The following is a 10,174-nucleotide window of genomic DNA, read 5'->3' on the forward strand; positions in this document are numbered from 1 at the left end:
CGGGGTGTGTAAACGACACATAAACGTGGGGAAATCGTGACGGAAATCGACTGTAAATGTGGTCAAAAGATCACGGAAAGGTCTTAATAAACGCGTGCTTTCCGCCCGTATAGGTTACGAAAAACTGTCATCAACGACGCCTTTAAGCGTCTAATAGTTGCGGAAAGGCACGTGAAGGAGTGCCGAAACGTACATATAAGTGCATTAAAGGGAATCTTTACGTTCACGGATAGATGTCGTTAAGTTGCGGAAAGGGTGCAGAAAGGTCTTAATAAACGCGTGCTTTCCGCCCGTATAGGTTACGAAAAACTGTCATTAACGACGCCTTTAAGCGTCTAATAGTTGCGGAAAGGCACGTGAAGGAGTGCCGAAACGCACATTTAAGTGCCAACGTAAAGGTAACATTAAAGGGAACCTTTACGTTCACGGATAGATGTCGTTAAGTTGCGGAAAGGGTGCAGAAACGTCGCGTTTACGTTGAGTTTAAGCTTGCTTAAATACCAGATTTCGTGCTGTGCATGAAAATCCGTTGTTCCCTTCTTGAGTTATGCTCTTCAGAAGTTTTTGACAAAAATGCCCCTGCTATCCCAAAACTAGACGCTAGGGGGCCCAAACGTATGTCATTTCTTCCTGAGCACAAGAGCTATCTAACACTCAAAAATCGTGACCATAGCATGTTCAGAACATCGAGATAGCAAAACCGGAAGTTGCGCTGCAGTACCAAGGGGAGCCGCTAGGGGGCCCAAAATCTAATCATTTCCAGCTTTCATCACACACTACCAAGTACCAACACACCAAGTATGAAACCAATCCACCCAGCCATTCTTGAGTTATCTTGTTTACACACACACACACACACACACACACACACACACACACACACACAAACACACACACACACAGACACACAAACGCAGGGTAAAATATAACCTCCATGACATTTCATGGAGGTAAAAACGTACACTTTTGGCTCCTGTGCTCTGGTGTTAAAACCAAATGACCTAAATTTTGGTAAAAGGGTGCACTAGACATTTATTCAAATGACACGTGTATAATTTTTAGCATAAGACACTTCAAAATGATATATTCGGGGATTTTTTTGTCATTTTCCATAGCCAGAGGGGTCAATGACCTTAAGGTTGTTGACCCCCCTCTTGCAGATTGCACCTACTGGCATGTATGTCTATTTAATCTAATTAGATAGGTAACCAATCACTTAGTCTGAATCTATATCCTAAAGGGGGGGGGGGGGTGTCAGCCAATCAGTGAGCCCGGTGTTATCTGGAAGAGTCCATTCTTACACGGAGGGGGTCTTTTTTTTTTTAATTCATCATTGGACTGGTGAAGTCTTTCAGTGGGTGTACTTTTGGACAGGTCTATTTTGCAATTTTACAGAAAGTGTGCTGGAAAAGTCTATTCTCGCACAGAGGGGGTTATTTTTCGGACTGGTCTAATTTGCAATTTTACATGGGTGTGCTGGAAGAGTCCATTCTTGCATGCAGGGGGGCTTTTTTAAAAATCCATTTTTTGGACTTTAGTGATAATGTCAACGTCCTATTTTAGCAGATGTATATTTGGACTGCTCTACTTTACATGGAAGGGCCCGGAACTGGGTTTGCACACGGAAGGGGATTTTTCAAATTCAGGTTTGAACTGGTGATGATTCAAAATTCAATTTTTAGTGGAAGTGTTTTTAGACTGGTCTATTATTCCTTTTCATGCCCTGGGACCTTTTTTTGCTAAATTCAATTTTGGATTTGGTTTCTTATTCAAAAAGCCAACGTTTCAGTGGGAATATTTCTAGACTGGTCTATTGTGCAAATTCACATAGGGTGCACTGGAGTCCATTCTTGAACGGGGGAATTTTGTAAGATTCATTTATGGGTTAAACCGTCATTAGTAAAAGTGATTTTTCAAATGGGTGATTTTGAAATAGTCTATCGTTGCATGGGGAGGAAGATGGCTGAAATATGCTGTATTTGCTCTCAAGCAAATGTCGGCCTTTCTAGTTTTTAATCTGTTTTTTTTTCCTTTTTAGACAAATAGTTTAACGTTTTAACGTTAGTTTAATGTACAACGCTTTTATCTTGCAAGCACTGGGCATTGCACATTTGACACTTTTTTCCCTTTTATGACGATTTTAATTTTTTACTCCCCTTCGCATTTTCGTCAAAAATGTGGACCTTCCTAGTTTTACTTATTTAAATCTTTGACCAAACAATGCTAAACTTTACGTCTACCCGCACCGCTGGAGGATTTGGCCAGGATGTCCAATCTGCAGTGATATTTGATTCAATTTGTCTATACATATTTTGCCATGCTAATACATCTTGACGTGAAAGATTCTTTAACCTTGCAGAGTGAACTGAGCACAAATATGCTTTATATAACCTGCTTGTTTAAAGTTTGCCTTTCTCCCAACACCCCAAGAATAATTACTGTGTTCTTGTATTCTTCATGGGCGCATACGTATTTTCCGTGGCAACTACGTTTGTGTTTGCTTCCGCGACATTTAGCTTCAAAATAGTGCAGTAGACAATTTCCCTCAACTCTATCAGAAAGCAATATTTGGTGTAAATATTAAGCAAAAAAGTTTTTTGCACTTAAACCATTAAGCATTATCTATAATTATACATAACTATATATAATTATATATAATCATAGATGATTATAGATAATCATACATAATTATGTAAGCTGGCGCCTATAGATTTAGGATGGACGCGATAGCGAGTGATGTGAGTGCTTGGCTCTCATAGGTTCACCTGTGACATATCCTTGATAGATGTAGACTTGCGGCCAATCAAAACCTGGAAACATTGAGTGCATGTTGCAGGGAAGACATAATGTTTGATCGGCCGTTTAGCAGCTGTAGATCATGGTAATTGTCGGACTGTGAAGGTCCGAGTAAAAAACACAAAACACTGAGGAACCGTTATACGCTAATCAACATTGAGTATTTACAGTGAATTATATATTGTTATAATGTATCATATAGTATTTTTTTTAAATGAATGCAGGCATGGCCAAATTAATTAAAAGCGTAAATTCACTCCGTGCAATAGACATAAAATTTCCCTCAACTTTATCAGAAAGCTATATTTGGTGTAAATATTAACTTTAAAAAGTTTTTTTGCACTTAAACCATTAAGGATTATCTATAATTATATATAATTATGTATAATGGTTATAGAGACTATGTATGATTATGTATAATTGTCATAAATTGTGCATATAACAATGCATAATGATTACAAGTGTTATTTATAATTATGTATAATGGTCATCAGGATTATATATAATTGTGTATAATGGTGAAATGGGTTATATATAATTATGTATAATGGTGAAATGGGTTATATATAATTATGTATAATGGTGAAATGGGTTATATATAATTATGTATAATGGTGAAATGGGTTATATATAATGGTGAAATGGGTTATATATAATTATGTATAATGGTGTAATGGGTTATATATAATTATGTATATTGGTGAAATGGGTTATGGGTTATATATAATTATGTATAATGCCCCAAAATTATATATATGTATAATTATAGTATAATTGGACTAATCCCTAGAGACCCATTGACGCTTTCCGCATTTTCATTACCCTTTGATATGTACTCAATAAAGATATAAAGTTGATCGTTTAAAGCATTTCGGAGTTTTGGACTCGAGTCCAGAATTAGAGTTTTTTCCATAATTAAAATTATTACATTGTCACAAATGTAAATTGAACAGTTATCAAATTTAAGGGGGTATTTCCATATTTTCTATATAACTACTAAGCAGTGAAATATTTATTGGCCAAAAATATTCCCCATAAAACAACGAGTTATACATGTTATACGAGTTATACTAATTAAACATCCTGAAATACAAATAAGTAATGATTTCAGAGAGCTAAAGCGAAAAATATGTTTTGACAATAATATTTGACAAAGTGTTGTATATTATCAAGATATAGCGAGCTCTCTGTAAACAACTAAGGCTGCGATAACTTTAATACTTCTTCTTCATAGGAATATCCGAACATCTCAAAGTCAGCTTTAAACTTTCTTGCAACTCTTCTCAAATCTTCCAATGGAATTAATCCGAAGAGGTCCCGAAGTTTTTTCTCTGCTCCTCTTTTTTTTGTCCGTGGCAGTATGTCATCCCGATTTGTGACTCCTACTTTCCGGAGAAAGAGACGCAGGTCATCAGCTAGCGTCTCTGTGTGTGCTATGTAGTCATAGTGAATCTAGAAAAACAAATTTAATGTAGTATTTTATTATTTACTATATATGATTAAAGCTGGTACGGTTAATCTGAAGGAATAATGTAATTACATATTCTACATAAAACAATATTATTTGGTTTTTTTTTTTTGCTTTTTTTCTTAATTCACTGGCTTTAGGCCTAGCAATTGTTGTTGAGCAAGGAACTGAGAAACCAGGTAATGGAAACCCGCTATGACCATAAAACGCCCACGTCAGCGTCGGGCTGTTCTTTTAGTCACCCCTTAAGCCAGCTCGCTGGTCGGCTGGTTCGCAACTGCCTGGGTGGTCTCGAGTACATATCGGGTCATACGCGAAACTTTCGCCCAGGATGTTCGGCACGGTGAATAAACGGCGATTCATTGGCCTACTACGTACGATTAGAGCGTTGAAAACAAAGTCATTGTCAAAAACGAAAAGTTGAAAGATAAAAGAGCTTTGTGGTCTGCATATTATGCAATAGAATTCCTAATTTGCAAAAAGAATGATTGGCATGGATCATTTTGAATGAAGTTTTTTTTTTTTTTTTAATCTCTGTAACCCAATCTTGACCGGGATTTGGGGGGATTCCTGTATCCGAGATAGGCTTGGGCTATAATGAAAAAAATCGCAAAGATTATTCTTCTCTTCGTTTTACCTTTTTAAGATGCTGGTATCGTTTTGATACGTTTGGTAATATAAAGTAATCATAACGTCATAATACATTGTTTGTGGCTAAACCGTCTAAATCTAAAATTTCCGTTCTGCTTAAAGATGTTTAGAAAAATTGACTATTAAGTTTTTTTTTACTAATATTTGAGTCTTCCAAATATTTCCCGATGGCAACGACACTGATATCAATTTTAAGTGACAAATTGACATGGAATTTGTGTAAAGATACATAACCAGATTTAACGGTTGCTAATGACGTTGTCCACCGTTTTGGTTTCTGATCAAATATATCTTTAAAGTTGCATAAATATGAACATTTAACAATGTAAAATGCAACATAAGATTACAAGGGATGTTAATATTTATGGCCAACAAAGATTAAAAGTCACAAACTATTTTGTGGTACAATTGTTGAGAAATATGTAAGGAAAATTCATTAAATTCCTTAGTCCTGGTATACGTCAATCTTAGCGCCCCCACCCCGCCGATCTGATTTTGCAATATCTGCCTTCGGGTAAAAGGTGTGTGTTGTAAGCCTGCCCTTCAATTTGTAATCAATTTTATTGAGATTGGTCCATGACCATGAATTTATCATTTACACAAATATGTGACAATGTTGCTGATGGATCGATGAATAAATCTATCACAAAACAATATTAATGCCTAACAAATAGTAAACAGTTAATGTCTTTGTAGGTAATTTTACAAGGGTACCTTTATCTGTATGTCATGTGGCAGACTTTCACACGTTGACAAATTAAGTCTTGAATTTTTAACATATATTTTAACATACATTTGACAGTTTCCAATTACCATTTATACCATAGCATTGTTATTTTATCAATGTTTTTAAGTAATAATATAATATGATAATGTTAAGGTAAGTTTATTATCATGGATTTTGCATGGATTTAAAAAATGCTAGTTGACGTATGAGGATTATTTATATTAATCGGGTAGTTCATGAATAATAATCACGACAAAGGTATGTTTATGGCAAAAAGATATCAGGGAGCACTTACATTGCATATGCTATGATGAGTATCAAAATCTATAAGTCGGATAAGGGGTAGTGTTTGGATATCCATTGATTTTATTTTTGATGATAGTAACAATTCATAAATACCTTACAAGGGATGCAAGCATCTGAAACAGGAATCCAGTGTCTATTCTGCCATTCTTTTCTGTTATCAGTTGCTGCTCTTATGAATGCCAAAAACGGTACTTGTTGATTATTCTTGTCCTTTATATTCTGAAAATAGACATTTTTCAAAATCAATTCACTATGAAAATGATTTTTTGCTAATGTGTTTGACATATCCTATATTCCGCCAGTGCATATTTTTTCGCTTTTGCTTAAATTTACGTTTTGGGTTTCGGGAAACCCCAACTTAATTTTGTTACTGTGGTACGTACCTTTTTCTTTATTTCAGACGATAACCGGACCATATGAAACAAAAACAAACGTAGGAAAACGTAGAAAAAAAAATGTACAAGTATATATTCCAGAAACATTATAGCTATGTACATAGGCGCCGCTAGGGATGCTGAAGAATGAATTTCGGTAGAATGAGTCAGACCTCGGCACAGACTTTACAATGGTATTGAATGAATGAAAATGCCTAGCGCCTGTCTACAAAGAAAAAGCACTGTGTACGCCATTTGGCGTCGAAGTATCAGTATGGTTGAACGCAAACATTTCGCTACCACTGCAGTTGGTTATAAGAGCATCCAGTTTATTTTGAAAGATACAAGATACGACAAAGTATTCGTAGATCAAATAGTGTCATGAAAGCCCATATACGCCCAAATGTAATGGGTAAATTTCTGTAAGTTTTGTACCATTTTTAACGCAATGTGGCTTAATAAGGACGTGATTTTATTGCGAAAAAAGTTGGGAATTTTCATAGAATACATTGTGAAATACGAGTTTTATATGACTTTCGTTGCCATACAAAATATAACATATAGGCCTAAAATCAACAAAAATAGAGTAATACGTCCATATCAATGTTTCTTTAACCAAAATACAACGTAGTTGTGAAATTTTACGGATCATAACCTAAGTCCTAGGAAAAATTGTTGTGTTAACTGTTTTAGTTGTGAAAAAGTTAGGTTCGGTAGTTAGGGATATTCTTAGACTTAAGTCAAAACTCAAGAGATACAATACAGGTGTTTTTTACAACATTACAATGAACAGGGTACCTGGTTGGAACCTGGCGCCACATTCGCTAAAAGCATTATACACGGCGGTCGGTTGCTAGGGTATTCTTTCCCGTTGCTATGCGCGTTCGACAGAGTATCGGGTTACCAGAGGCCTAGTTTTGGCTACCCGTAATATATTTGAAAATAAACAAAATGTTTTGACAAGGAAAATGTTTTCAAAATAAGGGTAAATTAGTAGTTTTACATACTTTGAATCTTGTCGTTTTAATTTAAATAGGTGTTTTGTTTCGATGCTGCTCAAAAAGACGATCATTTTCTGTTTTTAGGCAGGCCTTTAATTTGACCAAACTCTTGATAAGATGAGCCGCATGCGTCATCGAAAATTCTCGATTTTTGTATTTTTCGTCATCTATGAGGAAAATAAAACTTTTTTGTTTTTGGGATTTTTAATTTTTTTATTTCAAGCAAAGTTACAGTCCAAAATATGCAAAAAAATTGCATTTTTCGCACTTAATTACCAATAATTCAAAATCGAAGGCATTTTCTAAAAATCCCAAAAACAGAAATCTCGGGAAAACCATTGCGGTCATTTTGTGCCGTCAATGAGTTACTTTGGACTCTTCTTGGTCGCGATCTTAAACGAAGTTTGCACGCATGTCATGCCGCACGGATAGCGGGAGGTGTAACTGATACCGGTCTAAACAACACTTATAATATGTAAGGTCACCAACACAAACGTCGGTAGCTTCGTTAAATATAACTTGTCTCAAACAAAGTGATAGCATGGATGTACTGTCCAGAAAATTGTTTATATCAGTGAAAACTATCTTTTTTGGCTAAATCAAGGTAGTTGAGGAAGAAAGGCCAGATAGCAGTGTTTACCGGCAACGACCGCAGATGACCCCAAATAGAACACGGGTTCGGTTCGCATTACGTCAGATGGAACATCGTGGAACAAGGTTCTAATTCGGCTAGACATGGGAGGTTTTGAGCCCGTATTTGACCACCGTGATATGATAAGATTGTGCGGTGTTGAGGTGGTGCCGTCATCCATAACGATTAACTTTGTAACAAACGCCGTATCCTTGTAGGCATCTAATGTCATCTTGTTGGCTTATGATCTTCATCTTTTGCCTAATTTGATTTTAATTTACTCTAATATATTAATATTTCTGGCGATGTGATACTTATCTTCTGCACACAGGAATGCTGGTACTGTTAGGTAGGCGGTTAACACAAGTCATCCCTTCCACATATAGAAAGAAGCAAGTTAACCATTATCACCATCATCATCATCATCAATCGCTGTATTCTGCATCTATAGTTTTGGAAAGCCCTATAGGTGCACCCAGTCTTTCATTTTGCTTTCACTAAAGCACTCGACCTCTGTTCTTTAGCTCTGACTTTAGTAAGCTAACCGGGTTGACACGATGTCTTCCCTTGCGTACCTTTTGGAACCTAGAGGTATTTTAGAATTCGAAGGCTTTTGTGCTGGTGTCTTGAGGTAGTCTGTGTAACTTAAACTCCGCTGTTCAGGGCTGTAACTGGCCCCTACCCGCGGTTTGTAATCCGCCTGCCATAAGCTGAGCGAACCGTTATAGAAACTTGCACCCTGTAACACCTTGAGTAGGCCAGGATTTAGGTCGAGTCCCCTTTACCATGCAAACCAGCTTATTAGCATGTCTTTTAAGTGTTTTTGTTGGGAAACAGCATGTGGGGATTTCAAGCAAAACTAAAGGGGCAGAAGCTGATTCTGGAATTATTTTTTTGCCCAGTGGTGAGATTTTATGTTGCATAGAGTACATATCTATGATATACAGACAACTACCGAAAAACAATCTTTCTGAAAACCACACTTCTCAGAACCGTGATATGTCTCTCCTGCATTGCCCCATTGTCCCATCAAAAGTTCTGCCGCAGGCACATCTATGCTTTTCTATGTATAGCGATTTCTTCAGTTACATTCATTCCTTTGTGTAACAGAAAGTTGACATTCAGAAAGACGTTTTGTTCACATATAGCTGACTGTTCGCACCTCGAGCACAAGCGGCACAGGCTGAGATCAAGGGCAGATAAGAGATGCGATGCTGTCAATCACCACATGACAACACACACATGGCAATCTATAGCAACCAAAAACACTGGCATTATGGGATAATGACAGTTACAAACATTATCCATATATGAAAAACCCATTTCCCCTGACGAAGGGCTATTCTCCGTCAAGTTCCAGAAAGCCGGCGGATGTTGAGTTGAGTTGAGTTTACTTAGATCCACTATTAGATATAATAAGGCTATGTCTTGTGGCAATCTGATGATGTGTTTAAAACATAGACCAAATCGATTGCTCAACTTTTGCAAAGAGGGGGGTGGGGGTGGTGTTACAGGTTTTGTGTAGAATGTCATTGGTTATTATGTTTCCTGGCCATTGAATCTCTGTTGTCGCACACAGATATTTTTGCTGGCAGACGTCCAACTTCTCTATAACTGCTTTAGGTCATGTCCTGCTGTTGCACGCTTTGCACAGTTGTAGCTTCTTTGCTAAAAGGAATCTGGATCTTTGGACCCATATGTTCTAGGAGGATCTAAAAGCAATATTGCCCATGATGCCACGTGCTTCTACGTCGGCAGGGCTACCGAGTTGACCTTTATATGATAAATTGACCAAACATGTCACTAAAATCGGCATACACACCTCTGTGTTGGAAGTGTTAGAGACAGTTTGAAGCATGCTTCCGTATCGATCGTTGTATCGAAGGTGGTGATTATACAGAAATCTGCTTATCCACGCCGATGCAAGCCTAAAAAAATACAACATAAAATGACACGTAGATCAGAGGGACGTGGATGTCTTCTTTTGAATTCCTGGGTAATATTTTGGTGGAATTCCATATACCTTAATAAGTTATAAGTCGTGTACAACTATCTACCATATACAACATTGATATTCCTTAAACCTTAGGGGAAAGGCACAGAAAACCACCCTTCCCTAAAAGGTTATGTCAGGGTGCAAGCACATAAATTAACTTCAACCATGATCCCAACGTCATAAACAGACTACTCTAGGTAGTGAATCTCTACCCATCTGGGCAC

General features: G+C 37.0%; 1 long non-coding RNA gene across 1 annotated transcript; it reads right to left on the reverse strand.

The window, feature by feature from the left end:
• Positions 1-4,182: 4,182 nt before the first annotated feature.
• LOC118423780 lies at positions 4,183-9,884 on the reverse strand. The gene is made up of 3 exons (XR_004832112.1): positions 9,777-9,884; positions 6,042-6,167; positions 4,183-4,248 (listed from the first exon to the last, which is right to left on the reverse strand). It is a non-coding gene; the product is annotated as an uncharacterized LOC118423780 (long non-coding RNA).
• Positions 9,885-10,174: the final 290 nt, after the last annotated feature.

The sequence above is a fragment of the Branchiostoma floridae genome, chromosome 10 (genome assembly GCF_000003815.2).
Source record: "Branchiostoma floridae strain S238N-H82 chromosome 10, Bfl_VNyyK, whole genome shotgun sequence".
NCBI lineage: Eukaryota > Metazoa > Chordata > Leptocardii > Amphioxiformes > Branchiostomatidae > Branchiostoma > Branchiostoma floridae.